The 14034-nt window shown below is 45.8% G+C and overlaps 1 protein-coding gene across 4 annotated transcripts in view; it reads left to right on the plus strand.

Annotated features, from left to right (window-relative positions):
- The window catches only part of MYO1B (myosin IB), a 179283-nt gene that overhangs the window by 73796 nt on the left and 91453 nt on the right, over positions 1-14034 (plus strand). For 3 of the 4 annotated variants that reach the window (XM_083842875.1, XM_083842876.1, XM_083842877.1), the window contains exon 1: positions 1861-2007. The exons of the other annotated variant lie outside the window; for it this stretch is intronic. The gene's annotated coding sequence lies outside the window, so the exon portion shown is untranslated. Of the gene's footprint in view, positions 1-1860; positions 2008-14034 lie in introns of those variants that run through there. 4 annotated transcript variants of the gene reach the window in all.

A 14034-nucleotide genomic window follows, 5' to 3' on the forward strand; every position in this document is an offset into this window, starting at 1 on the left:
CAGGCAGACCCAGCAGCAGGTGAGTGACCGGGAAGAAGTAAAGCCTCAGTGTTAATGCTAGCTGGATTTTGTTTTGCCAAGAGCCGTGCTCTCAGCCCAGGTGTGACAAGCCACTTGAAACGCCCAGTCTGCTAGAAGAGAGGGGGACAGCCAGTCAGCTAGGAGAGGGCATGTCCTGGGGGGCTGCAGGATGCTCCTCAAAGGCCAGTAGCACCAGGAGGCTGCTGTGGGACTGCTTGCTGAGGAGTACAGCAGGGCAGTTCTCCTGGGGGACAGTGACAGCCACACAGACGCAGTGTGGCTCTCGGGTTGCTGCCTCGGCAGCTGGCTGCGGGATGGGTTCTGCTTTCTTGCGTGAAGTGGGCTGTGCGGCAGGAGGACATCTCTGTTCCTGCTGGTTCGGGTTGGCAAAGCAGGCTTTAGGCGGTGGAAATGTCCAAAAAAAAAAAAAAAAAGAAAGAGACAAATCAGTCATCTCTAAGTGAGCGGCTTGTAGCCTGCTCTGGTTTACACGGCTGTCTGCCACAGCTTCTGGTGAGGCTGTGATTTGGGAGCTACAAACCAGGCATCCAGTTCACGTCTCTCTCTAAAATTGCTGTAAGCTGCTGCCAGATGTAGTCTCTGCCTGCGCCCTTTTCAGATGGCACGTGCATGCTAAAGAGGGCACGGTTAATGATGCAGTGTGGCTGGAAATCCCCCATAAATATCCTCGAGGTCATACCTAGCATTCAAAAGAGACTTGATTGTGTGCTGAGTACAGATTATCCCTGATCTCTTGCGTGGTCCAGGACATACCATTTGGTTTCCAGAAGGGAGCCCTTGCGTTCCTTAAGGAAGAGAATTCCCAGGCTCTGCCTGGTGGATCAGGTTCCTCCTCTGTGACCGGGCATGTCTTTCAGATTTTTTTTTTCATTTTAATTTACTGCAGGCTGTGTCAGCAGTGATTGTGGTAGTCCAGCAGATGTAGTAAAAAGGACAAAAAAAAGTCCAAGTTTGAGTGGTGATAGCCTTTATATTGCACTGGCTTGCTTTAGGGAAAGAAGAAAAAAGGCTTTCAGGATCAATGTTTCTTATTGAGCCAGGACAAAGCAAAAAGTGTAAGGTGTAGCAGTAGGCTGCTAATTCACGTTTTATAAAGAGTGACAATGCTAAATTACCTCAGAGTAAGCATGGGTAATGAGATACCTTTCACGCAGAGCTGAAACAAGGCGGGGATGGAGTGCTGGAAGAGTGGGGGAACGGTGGATATTTTGGGTTCATTGCCTGGAGGACAAGGCAGCCTCCCAAGGATGCTTAATATTGCCTGTGTTATAAATGCTGCCAAGCAGCAGCTGTTACGGATGGACACTTATTTACAGGAGTCTCAGCGTCGAACAGGCTCGAAGCGCGTGCCGTGGCCAGCGTTAACCCTGCTGAAGCGCAGCGCTAGGAGCCTGTATGGAAAGCGACACTGCACTTTCCTCTTCTTTGGATGAAGTGGACAATGTTAACAACCGAGGTAGAAAATTTAATTTTCAATGCAATGACTTGTGATGATTTTTACTGTGAAATAGGCACTTCTGTGAGATGCTTGCAGTCCCTGGCTTGTGGTGCGGTGCGCTGTTACAGACAGCGCTGGCTGGCCAGCAACTGCTTTCCTCGCAGAAACAAGAATTCTGAGGTAACTTTCACTGACGTTTGGAGTAAAAGGAATTAAAATCGTTTTCCCTTCGTTAGTTGGCAGAGAACGCAGCAGCACGGTGGGCTGGAGAGCTGGGTGGAAGGAGCGGGCGAGACTGAAGCGGCACCGGAGCCCCGGGCCGTACCGAGCCGTGCAGCGGCCGCCGGGCGGCGCTGCGAGCTCGGGGCGGCGGCGGCGCCTCCTCCTCCCCTCACGGGCCGGGGCCGGGGCCGGGGCTGGGGCTGGGGCTGGGGCCGGGCCGGGGCGGGGCCGCTCCCCGCGGCTGCTGCGGGCCCGCGTCCGCCGGCGGCTGGGCGGGAGGCGCCGGGGAGCCGCTGCCTGCGGAGGTACCGGGGCTGTGAGGGGCCGGGGCGGTGGGTGGCGGCCGGGAGCCTTTGTTCTGGGCCGGGGTCCCGCGGCTGCGGGCGGCTCTGTCAGGAGGTGGCCGGGCGCGGGGCGGCACCGAGCGACCCAGGCAGGTCGGCAGGCACCGGCGGGGAGGTAAAATGGCTGACTGCGTGGTGCGGCCGTCGGGGCAGGAGTTAGCCGCGTCCGACTGCCGTGCTGCTAACGGGGGTGAGGGCTGCCCGTCCGTCCATCCCTGGATGAAGCGGCGCTTTGTCAAGCCCCGGGACAAAACCCAGGCTTGCCCCAAAAGTGTGGTGTTGGGGAGCAGGAGCGGGACCCGTCTGGTGGAGCCGGGTGCCCAGCTACTCTCAAACACCGTAAAGTTAACAATGCTCATCCCTGGCTTGCTCTTATTTCCAGACCTGGCTTTAAGCATCTTTAATGTAGTGCCTACATGTGCTGCCTCTGCCATGGTTCTGTGTTGAGGTGTCGTGGCTGTGGCATCGCCGTTAGTCCCTGTGGTCACCGCTCGGATCGGCTTGTGCCATGGTGCGGCAAGTATCTTGTGCTTGCAAGAAGTGCAGCAAGTCTTAGGTTAGCACAAGTTCTGCTGTCCTTAGGAAAGGAGATGTCTCTGAGAACACCTGTGTGGGGTTAGGTGGTGTATCTGATGGGCACTGTGAAGGTTTCTGACTCTGTATGGGCGCCACAAGAGGATCGAGTGTGCCGTCCACAAGGCGAGGGTGAAAGAACTCATTAAAGCATTGTACATCACAGACCCTTCCCGTCCCTTCCCGTCCCTTCCCTTCTCTTCCCTTCTCTTCCCGTCCCATCCCATCTCTATGGCAAGAAACCAACACCAGGGCATGGGAGTTCACTTTTAACTATATGTGTTAGCCCTTTCAAACATTGTGCAAGACTTGCTGCACTGCCTTTAGAAGGGCAAATGTACATTGCAAGCCTACAATTGCTTCTGGGGGAAGGGAGAATAAAGTCTGGCAAATGAGAGGAGGAAGTGGGAGAGAGAAATTGGAAACATAAGCAAAGCCATTAATTTTTCCCACTGTGCGCTCTTAAGAAACTGCTGGCAATACACTGTAGACATTCTGCCTCATGGAAGTGTCATGGACTTTCTTCACATGATCCTCTGAGATCATCCGGTTTCTCTGAGCTCTGTGGGAACAGAAATTCCTCATGCTGGATTCTGATCTCATCTTCCTTCGGCAGCAGTCGTAGCAATGGCTTGGGAATCAGGGAGGAAGGTGAGGAAAGAGCAAGCGGAGCAGTTTGGAGAACAGCTTAGTGCTGTCGTGGGCCACTCTGGACACTGCCTTTCCTCCCTCTGCATGCTCAGTGTGGTCAGAGCTGGGACAAATGTGAACGTACCGGCCTAAGTTAAACTCTCTGGTGGTGTGCTCCATGTGTTTAGTGCAGCTTACATGCCAGGCTGTCCTGTAAATCTGACCTTATGTTTCATTCATCCTTTTTGTTGTGCTAATGAAGAACAAACTGAAATGGAAAGCGGTGACTTGAGTGATTGTATGCTTCAAGCTTGGGGAATTTCCTGAGTTTGATGAAACACAAAAATAAAGGCTTTTTTTTTTTCTTCTTCTTTCCCTAATAGCTATATATGTAGTCTTTTAAATTCTCAGAGCCTTTGTATGTTGAAATAAGAGGTATCTAAGCAGCTTCTCTTGTTTGTTGGAGGATTATTAGCAAAATTTGGGAAGGCTGCAGCAGTGATGACCAGCCCTTGAGTCTGTAACCTGATCCACAGCTTTTTCTCTTCAACTGGGAAAGGAAGTAACAGCTCCTATTACACCCTTATGTAACCTCACCATTCACATCCTCCAGAACGAGGGAAACCAGAGCTTGATTTCTGATGTATAAACTAACATCAAGGCACGCTTTGTCATAAAGAAGCAGTAAAAAATAACATTAATTTTCATTTGTTTTGCAGTTCCTAGGGTGAAAAAAAAAGAGAGGTTTTTCTTTTGTGTTGATGGGGTATTGGGAAGAGCTGCAGCTCTTTGTTGTGTGCTGTGCGATATCTGTTGCAGAGCGTACCAGAATAGCACAAGTTTGTGAGTCTTTTTCCTGGTGGGTCTGAGCATCAGTTGCAAAACGTTCACCCGTTACAGCTGTGTCCCAGCTTGCTTGTAGATTGTAAAAGCTTTGCTCTTACGCTTTTCATGACTCCAGACTTCAGTGTCTGAACCAATTGTGGAGGCCAGGATCTCTCCATTTTGCTTTTGGACTTTATCCCCATCTTGGGAGAGAGTGGTAAGAGAAGAGAAAGGTGAAGATCTCAAAACTTTTCCACACACTTTTGCACATATATATACATACGCACACATCCTGGAGCCACTGGCATATCATGTGTTTGCAGTCCCATGCTGTATCTGGTGGGCTGGGAAATGCGTGGCTTGCTCCTCAGGGACCAGCCTGGCCTGTGACAGGCTCTTCTGTGAGTAGAGCTGGAATGTGCTTTTATGGCATGCATGGCCATTTTCGGTGAGTCCTTCTGGTTTTGATACTTTGCTCCTGGTTTGAAGAACCCTATTGTAAAACCAAGCTGTTTATCTCGCTTTTTACTTACCTTGATTTTAAGTAACAGTAGGGTCTTTGGAGTTATCTGCAGACCTGACATTTTTGACTGATGTATCATCCAAATGCAGGGCTAGGCCGATCCAGGTTGTCTTTTTGCATGTAAGCGCACAGCTTTTAGAGAAAACCACGCAGACAGGGTTAGCACTTTTCTCTCTCAACTCCTTGTTACTGTGAGATGTCCGGTATGGCATTGGCAAGCATGCTTCTGTCCTTTTCTTGGTGTATTTCAGTTCTGTTAATAAACTCTCTGCAGTGATGGAAGTGTTTCACTGGGAGAGAGTGAAGTTCCAAAATCCAGTTTCACAGCTGAAGACAACCAACCGAGTCCCCTTCTCAGATGCAAGCCCTTGTGCGAATCATTCTGGGCAGGCAGTTTAGCAGGAGAAGTGGGCCCCAGCAGCAAGAGCAGCACCTTTCCATCCAGCGGAAAACCTGTGTGCAGACTAATACTCCAGTTCGTGTATTGAAAGCAGTCAAGCCTAAGCAGCTAGACTTGGTATTTCTTCAAACAAGCTGAAGGCCCACCACAAGGAAGCCAAATATCAGAGTCCCAAGGAGCGCAGGAGAGGAACATCTGCTGTCACAAAGATCTTTTCTGTGAAAAGTAAAGATACCAGGAAAAAGCGTATAGGAAGAAGGGGAGAGGGGATAATTAAGAGGAATAAATGCTGAGTAACTGAAGGTTCGGTGGGTTACTGTGGGAATTACTTGCTGTAGGTTTCTTTATTTTCCAGATACAGTCATTGAGGGTGAGACTCGTTTTTTCCCACTGTCAGCAGAAAACAATTTTTAAAAGTTTGTGACCACAGCCTGGTCAGCAGTGGTACAAGTTTTCTGGGCCCACAAGTATGCTCTGTATGCAAGTTCTCTTGCTTTTCTTTCCCTGCTTCTTTTTCTGTAGTTTTCCATGATTTTCATAGTATGTTCTAAAGTGCTGCCAAGGGTACTAAGAATTAGGAATAGGAAAAATTAAACTGCAGGAGTTGCTACAACGGAAGAAAACCAGGTACAGAGCAATTGCATTCTGAAATGTTTCTGCTCTCTTATAGGAAGTTTGCATTTTCTTTGTGGAGTCTATTTTTCCTTGTATCTGCAAGAGAGCAGTGGTGTCTGAGTATCTTTTTTAAAGGCTTGGCCTGAAGGTAACTGTTTCTTATGCACAATACATCATATGTAATGTCCTGACACTGTATTTTAATCCTGCCTGCTGACCTTTGAAAAATTGCACCTCTGAAAGGAAACAGGGAAAACGCTGGATGATAAAGTGTTGTGTTCTGTATCTTGTAAAAGCAGGGGCAAAGGAAGTTGCACTTACCCCTGTGTTGTGATGCCTTCGTGTTCAGAGTGTCTGCAGAAGCTAATGGTGCCCTTTTAGTTCAAAGAGGTAGCCTTAAAGTCCTTCCTGCACAGGACCCTTTGGGTGGCAGTGTGTTGAGAAGTTGGTTCTGCTTTTGGGAAGGCTGGTGAGATGAGTGAAGTTGGTGTTAATCCTTGCCATTGTTCCTCCCAGGAACAAATAAGCTGCCTAACAGAGGGGTGCTGGAGATGCTGGCTGAGTGTCGAAGAGGTCCATTTATTTTCTGGGACTCCAGGGACTGGTTAACTCTCTGCCAAGCAGCTTTGCTAGGGCTGCTTCTTTGGGTGCGGAGAAGGCTTCTTCTGGTGGGACTCACATTTATCAGACATGACAGAAGGAATATCTGAGAAGTCTTAACTCGTAGCAGAAATATCAGCTCCTCTCCCTTTTCGTCAGTGGAGGCTTAGACAGAGGTCAGAAGGAAAATGGTGGTGGCTGAGGGGCAGAGATGATTTTTGGGAGTAGTTAAACATAGAGGCTAAACTATCATCTGGTTACTGAGAGTCTGAAGAAGTCTCCCAGCTTTTGTGTGTCAGTAGGTCTGTGCCCATCGGAGCAGTTGACTTTTGTTGTACAGGGTAAATTAGAGTAGTGCTGGTCAAGGCGAAGCTTTGGAGAAGGAAAAGGAAATGGAAAATAATCCCTATTCCTTGGAGGGAATATTCCTGGTCATGGTGAAGAAATATTGCTGCCACGATGTACCAGACATCTTCTCTGCATCCTTGGTTAACCCCGTTCAGCCAAGATGGGCTCAAATAAGAGAGTGAGCAGAAAAGGGCTGCTGTGGTGGGCCAGGGCATGGAGAAGCCACCAAGAGGAGCATCGGAAATCCTGGGTCTACTTTATCCAAAATGAGGAGTGGGAGAAGGTCCTCTCTAAATATTTTCCTGTGATGTAGGAAAGGAAAGATTAAGGAGAAAGAAAACACATTTAAGTTTCAAAACAAAGCACCAAGAGCATTGGGACAAGCAAGAAGCGGATATTTGCTGACCATGAGTACTAGAAATTAGGCATATTGCAGGCACTGTTTCTCATGAAACATGAGAAGACTGAAAAATTGCACTCCGGAGAAGCTGTAGCATACAGTAGTCACAGTTGTATGAGACGGTGGGTTTGGCACCAGCCTCGAACGTGCAGAACAGATAGAGCTGCTGTCGTCATTGTTCAGTTACCAGCTGTCAGGCCGCGGGAGTTAAAAGGACTCTGGAGGTTACCTTGAGTGATCAAAGAGCCTGAGGCTGTGTTGAAACCAAGTTCACTCCGGGAGAAACCCCTGTAAATCTTCTGGCAAGCAAGGGTGCAGCCGGAGCTCCTCGTACCCCGCAGCAGATTCCAGACCCGGGGGAAGCTTGCAGGTGTCCCGCTGTGAACGGGGCTTTTGGCATCCTAAAACTGCCAGCCCAACGGTAGTGCCTGCTGAAACACAGGGATGGAAAATGTGAACTTCAGTAAAAAAGCTGTATGCTGGCTTCTAACCTCGTGGATGTTTGGAGCAGAGTGATCACTCGAAATGCAGCTTTCTGAACTGCCCACGTTGTCCCGGATACCTCTTAGTAAGCACTAGGATACGCAGGTATAGCTGGTGATGTCTTGACTTAAAAATTGATGGCTTTTATGCTATGATTTCAGGTGAACTAATGAAAGTGACCTCAGGATGAAAAATGACCAAACCGTGGATGTTCCACACCTAAGACAAGCAAACACATCTAACAGTGCCTGTAATTTACGTGGGCTTCCTCTGCCCTTCAATAGGTGCTTGTTTAGCTTGGGGTAGGGCAAATATTGCTTCCTGTTCCTGCAACGTTTGTATCCAGGTATCTTGATGTCCTTCCCCACTACTTTTCTGTAAAAACCCCAGTGTTTTGCTGTAGAGAAAGTGATGTGCGGGAGGGACAGTGGTGGCGAGCTGTAGGGCGACCTGTTGTTATTTTACGCTCTGCACATCTTGGAGGTTTGTCACTGACTGCCGAGCACGGAGTGCACACGAACATTTGAGAAGATCACGATGCGCTCTGCTCTAACCCCTTGGTTTTAAGGCATCTCGTACCAACGTAGCAGACTGCTGCTTACTCCACTTTCCCCACCATGGGCAGATTTCTTCTGCCTACAGTGGGGATGTGTGGTTTCTGTGTGCGCTGGAGGACACAGCAGCTTGCTCCATGCCTGGCAGCTTGCGTCAAAAGGAAAGCAAAAACACTGCAATAATACAAGTAGAAATTAAAGATGCGGATTGCTGTTGATGGCTGGATTGCTCCCAGAGGAGTGAAACCTCACTTGAAAGAAGTGTTTTGACTTTGGGAAGCTGGTTGTTTCCATATAGTATTTTGTGAGGATCTGCTGGGGGGTATCTTCTGAAGGCAAGCTCTGGTGTGGTAACAAGCTTCTGCTGTGTCACATACAGCAAACAAAGAAAATCCCCCAAAATAAATAAGTGCTGCCCTGCTTTTCACGCCCCTGTTCTGCAACAGCTATGCAAACCTAACCTTTGGATTGGGCAGTATCCCAAAAATAGGCAGAAGATTTCAAGCGGTAGGTTGAAAAATAAAGATAACCGGTTCAAAAGGCAATCCCCTGCTCCTCCAGCACTAAAAGCTATTTTTTAATTAATTAATTAATTAATTTTAAAGAATGAGGCTGTTTTCTTTGTGTTTATGTCCTGCACTAGCAACTAACTTTTAAAAATGTGCTTCTATGAAGAACACTGTCACTTCGAAATGCAGCCTTTAGGGGAAGAAGGCAGAAGCTCTGACAACTTCTGATTTTACATTCACGTTTTGCCCCTCGTTTTGAGAAAGATTTAAGACAATCATAGCAAGGTATGAACAGAAAGAAGACTCCCCTTTCCTCCTGAATATTTTATCCTTTTCTGTAGCTGTGGACCTGGAGTGATTATAAAACTGTGTGGTTAGACAATGACTAAGAAAAGCCTAAATGCAAGAAACCGCCGTGGATCCTGTTTCTGCTGAAGTCAGTGGGAATTTGACCAGAATTCTGGACAGCAAAACAGCTTTGTTAGTGAAGACCTAATTTCCAGATGCACAGAAAATGCTAAAGGTGTTCTCACTGTAAAACAGAAGTAATTTAAAGGAGGAAAAAAAAAAGTTTCCAGGCTCCAGAGTAGCCAGAAAAGGCTACTACACGCCTATAATCTTTGAAACCTGCCAATATATTCCAAAATGTAAAGGAACTTCTGCAGAGCTAAAATGGAGCTCCAAACATCTTTAGATTATTTTAAGACTGTTATTTCAGCAGGTGCTGAGGAAGGCTGCCCTAGCACTGTTGCAGGAACAAAATGCCTTTCCCAAAAGCTAGCGTGACCGTGTGAGCAAGCCAGCTCAGCTTTACAGCAAGGCTGCAGGTTGACTTAGGAGATGGATTAGCCCCTGAGTTTAATTACTGGTGACATTTATTGTGTTGTGGTTGCAAAACAATCATTAGAAGTAATTTGAAAACCTGTAGCGCTGGGAGTATGAAGTAGAAATAGTAGAAAAGCCGTACCCCACAGTCTCTTACAGCAGGAAACGTCCAAGCTAATGCTATTTGAACTAGGATGCCAGCATAGCAGAAAGCAGCCTTCAAGAAATGCAAACCCAGCCCCTCTTCCCCTCCTCAGGTCTCATGAATTCCTCCTGTAGTAGGGAAGAGAAGAAGGGCAGGGCTGTGTCAGTGCGCATATACCTCCGTTGTTTCCCTGTTGTGATGAGTCCAGCGCACCTTGTACGTGACAGGAGTGTGATGTGTGGGCTCACCAAGGATATGGTAGAGGCACAGAGGAGGCATCTCTCTCACTTTTGGGCGATTCCAATAACAACTGATTACTGTTTAATTGAGATTGTAACCATGCTGGTGTGAAAAACCACAAACAGTCCCGGAAGAATCCCAGCAATAACAACCAAATCTCTCCATGTTAATGAAGAAAGTTCAAGCCACTGTTTGTTTCAGGAGGATAAAATGTCCCAGTGATCCTCCTGTAAGCTTACAAATGGAGCGTAATTACTGCGCCGTCAGTTCTTCTAAACTGCAGTTGAGCCTTCATCATTAAACTACTACAAGATGATGTTGCTTCATGGGATTGCAGTTGTTTGTTCAGCAGCACTTGAAGTGGCCTATTTCTTCCTTGAAAATTGCACAGGCTGTAGTGAAATGTGTGGGGCTTCGCAGCACGAGCCAGCACAGTACTCATTTCTCCTACTGGATTCTTTTGGGAAAATCTTTTGTCATCTAAATTGCAGTTACTGGAGCACAGCTCTGCAGTAATCTGATGTTGCTAAAGAGCCATTCCCATTGAGCTGATGCCTAATGCAAACATTCCTGCGGTCTCGATACAAACGGACCCTGCAGTGTTACGTTTTACTGGTGCAATTTACTGGAGCTATTTGCTGTTAACTGCTCGGGGAATGTGGTATGCGTGAGTACTGGTCAGTGCCTCCAGAAAGTAAAGAGAAGTTGCACAAGGCTTTCAAATCATAGGCCCTGCTTGCTAGGTAAGTTGGTGCAAACATTATCTGATTCAAAAGCCCCAGACTCTGAACTTTCTCAGCCTGGAAAATGCTGATCTGTTCAGTGGGGCTGCGGTACTGCTCGGTGGGAGGAACAGAAATGAGTTCACAAGGTACTCAGACACTGGCCAAAGGAAAAGAAAGGAAAGATGGAGAGTCAGCAGATGCATTTTACTTCTTAGGAGTGCTTTTACTGGTGTTGCTGTATTTATCATGTACCACTCCTGCCTGCGGTGCCACAGCAAACCACGCAAGCCACCTCTGCTGCCACTGGCAACTCCAGCGCAGCAAACGTGACCGGGTGTTGAGCACCGCATGGCTTCAGGATGCAGGTGATGGCTGTTCCTGTTCGACCGAACGAGGGTGATGTGGAAAAACCTGGGCAGATCTGTAGTGCTAAGCCAGAAATGTGGTATGACTTCATTTCCCCCGTAGCAGAATGCGAATGTAATTGTACAAGGCTTTTGGAGGGTTTGCCTATTCTCTGTATCCTCCTCTATTTATAGTTGTCACTAGTTCTCGTTTCAAGTTGGCTGATGATAAGACTGCTATGGCTCTGTAACAGAGTAATTTTTAATTTGTGGCCAAGAGGGAGAGGAAGGCTTTAGATTCAGCTGGCCTAGCTGGCCATGAGCTCAGTATGGCACTCCCAGGCATTACAAGCAGCAGACAGAGCCGTCCGTGTTTTAAAAAAGCTCCTTCGTTGTCCAACATCAAATAGGTCAAACTTTGAGGGATTACAGTATAATCTTTTTTTTCCTTGTTTGTTTGTTTTTTTTTTAATTGCTGAGGATGGAAATGCGTTGAAAGTGCTCTTACTTTGTTGAGTCAATGTCTAGATGTAAGCCCAGTGCTAGGAGGAAGAGATTTGACAAACGACTAGAGAAAAGAGAGATGTTCTGAAATGCTGCCAGTGTTTGCTTTAGGGATAAGGAAGGTAAATTTGGAAGAAAACTCAAGTGGTAAGTGGGTGTAGGAGAGCTCAGGAAATGTTTGAGGAAGAATCTGATTTGCAGGCTCTAAGTGTTAGAAAAATTCTGCCTTTTGTCTGAGATAATTTGTTACCATATTAAAATTTTGATAATTGACAGCTGTAATCTTTATACAATATTGCTGTTTTGCTTAATATCAACAAAATGGCATGTTACAGTCATAAAAGCCACGTATTAGGTAAATCAAGGGAGTACCGTGTAGGTTTTTGTTTGTTTCTACTGAATTTCCCGTTAGAAATTACAGCACAGTTCAAACAGAGCCTCACTTCCCTCCCTCCCAAAACCTTTTCCCATTCAGCAGCCTTCATGTGAAAAAATTAAACATGTCCTTGTTTGAAAGGACATAACCCATTTTGTTTCTTTCCTCTAACCTAATTTCCTGTCTGCTGGTGTCTAACCAGCACAGCTGTGGTTTTAATCATTACCGGTCCCCGAGCCACTGAGTGCGTGTTTAGGTCCCATCCTCTCATAGCCCTTGTTCTTGAAAATGGTTCTTGAGGAACATTCATCCTCTTAAAGGATGCCAGAATACATACAGAGGTAGGAGCCGGTTACTTTTATGTACAGCTCTCCAGACTGTGCTGAACGTGCTCACCAGGACTGAGGAGCGAAGATTTCCAGCTGCCAGACACCCTTGTATATGTGGCAAATCCAGATACTTGGATGTGGATTTGGAGTGTTTCTGAACTTAGTGACATACTGCGGAAAATCTTGATTGAAGTTTCGTCTTGCAATTATATCAAGATTTTTTTTCTAAACTGTGTACTGTGCTGACTTTTTGAGTTGTTTTTAAACCTACTCTTAAAATTAGCATTTGGTATTTTGAAAGTATTGTATATATTAATCTATTAAATTCTTCTAGTAGGTTAAATTATTTATTAATTCAATCTAATTGTTTAATGTGTTTAAACATTGTTGGCTTTTCTTGACAGTGCTTTTTTCCTGCTTATTACTGCAAGTAGGCAACCAGCTTATCCTAGGAGCTTGCCAGGTTATCTTTTGTTGTTAGCTAAACCAGAATAGGGTTTCGGTTTGGATTCCACCAAGGTGGTGGCAGGCATTGGTAGGGCAGAATATTCTTCAGTGACGTGACGTACCAGTGTATGAGGTTGATTTAATGGATATTTTGCCAAGGCTAAGCTTTTGCAAATGATTTTGACAATTCAGCTTTAAACAAGATGTCTGGGCATATTGTCCACTCTTCATCACCTACGCTTGTAATATTTTCTAGCACTCAAGTTGATGGATATTTTTACCATCATATAATTCTAAATTATTGTGGAAGAAAAGCTGAAAATAATCATTTGACGATAAAATTTAACTTTTTAAATATATAGATGAGTTAATATATACAGACAACTTTCTGATTCAGCTTTTAGTTGTAGACATGGTGCCTTTGTGCACCTCTTCTGCAATATGTGCCTCTGAGGTTGGGGATGCCAGAGTGTTCCTGATGGGTCTGGCTGCTCTGGGTCTTGAAATTCCCAAGCAGTGATGCATGAAGTGTGGTAGGTGGTATGTAATTTCACAATGGTAGATGAGGTATGTTATTTAGAACCTAAATTTTAGGTTGCAATTGCCCATATTAGGATTTTTATATTAGCTTTTTTTTTCCTTTTTTTTTTTCCTTTTTGGCTACAAACCCAGTTCAAATAAGTTCCATACTTGAGGAGAACTTTTTTTTTTTCAGCCTTCAAAAACGATGTGAACATGAATTGTTGTTTGGGAAGTAATTAGGTTATTGACGCAAGACTGCTAGTTTAATGAATTTCTCTTAATGGGATGCATCAATTGAAGTGATACCTCTGGAAGGATTTTGTGAATGTTTTAAATATTTTTTTGGTGCTCCATAGAGGTGAACTTTTAAGAACGAAAGACCTTTTCTCTAAAAATTAAAAAATAGAGTTGTCCAATGTTTGTGTTTAAAACAAATACTCTCTTGTTTGTTTAGCAGAGTTGACTCAGCTTTGGTTGGTTACCATAGTTCATCACTGTTTTTGCATTTCCATGTGAATTTCTAGTAATTCCCAGGCTTGGTTCAGGTTGGGGATCTTGTTGTAGCGCTTCCCTTAGCTGCCTGGGGAGCTGTGCTTCTCTTCGTTGAATTTGGAAAAACATCAAACATGACTTAAGTCTTGATCTAATGTCCCTCAAATGTCACTCGCTGCTCAAAAACCAAATGGCACACAGTCATGCGGTGGCTGTGGACACAAGCCGGAGATAAAAGGCTTCACTCGTTTTAAATTAGCTGTTGGATGGATAGCTGCAATGGTGAGTTAATGCTGGTTGAATGAAGTACTAACTACTACAAGACATTTTGAAAAATGAGGAAAAAATACTTAAAATGCGCTACAGTGTTGTGGGGAGCAGTGACAGCTTGGTAGCATTTAATTGCAAAGAGATTACAGCTGGCTGGTCAAGTTCTTTGCTTTGTATAAGTGCAGATGTGCAGTAGTTGGTTCTTGGTTTGTGTTGTCAGCAAAGCCGTTGCCCCACCTCTGGTTCTATGTCTGCTGGCAGCCACTGCCAATACGTTCATTTTTGAGCCTCACTGTGAATGCTGACAGC

The sequence above is a fragment of the Anser anser genome, assembly GCF_964211835.1.
Source record: "Anser anser genome assembly, chromosome: 6".
NCBI classification, from domain to species: domain Eukaryota; kingdom Metazoa; phylum Chordata; class Aves; order Anseriformes; family Anatidae; genus Anser; species Anser anser.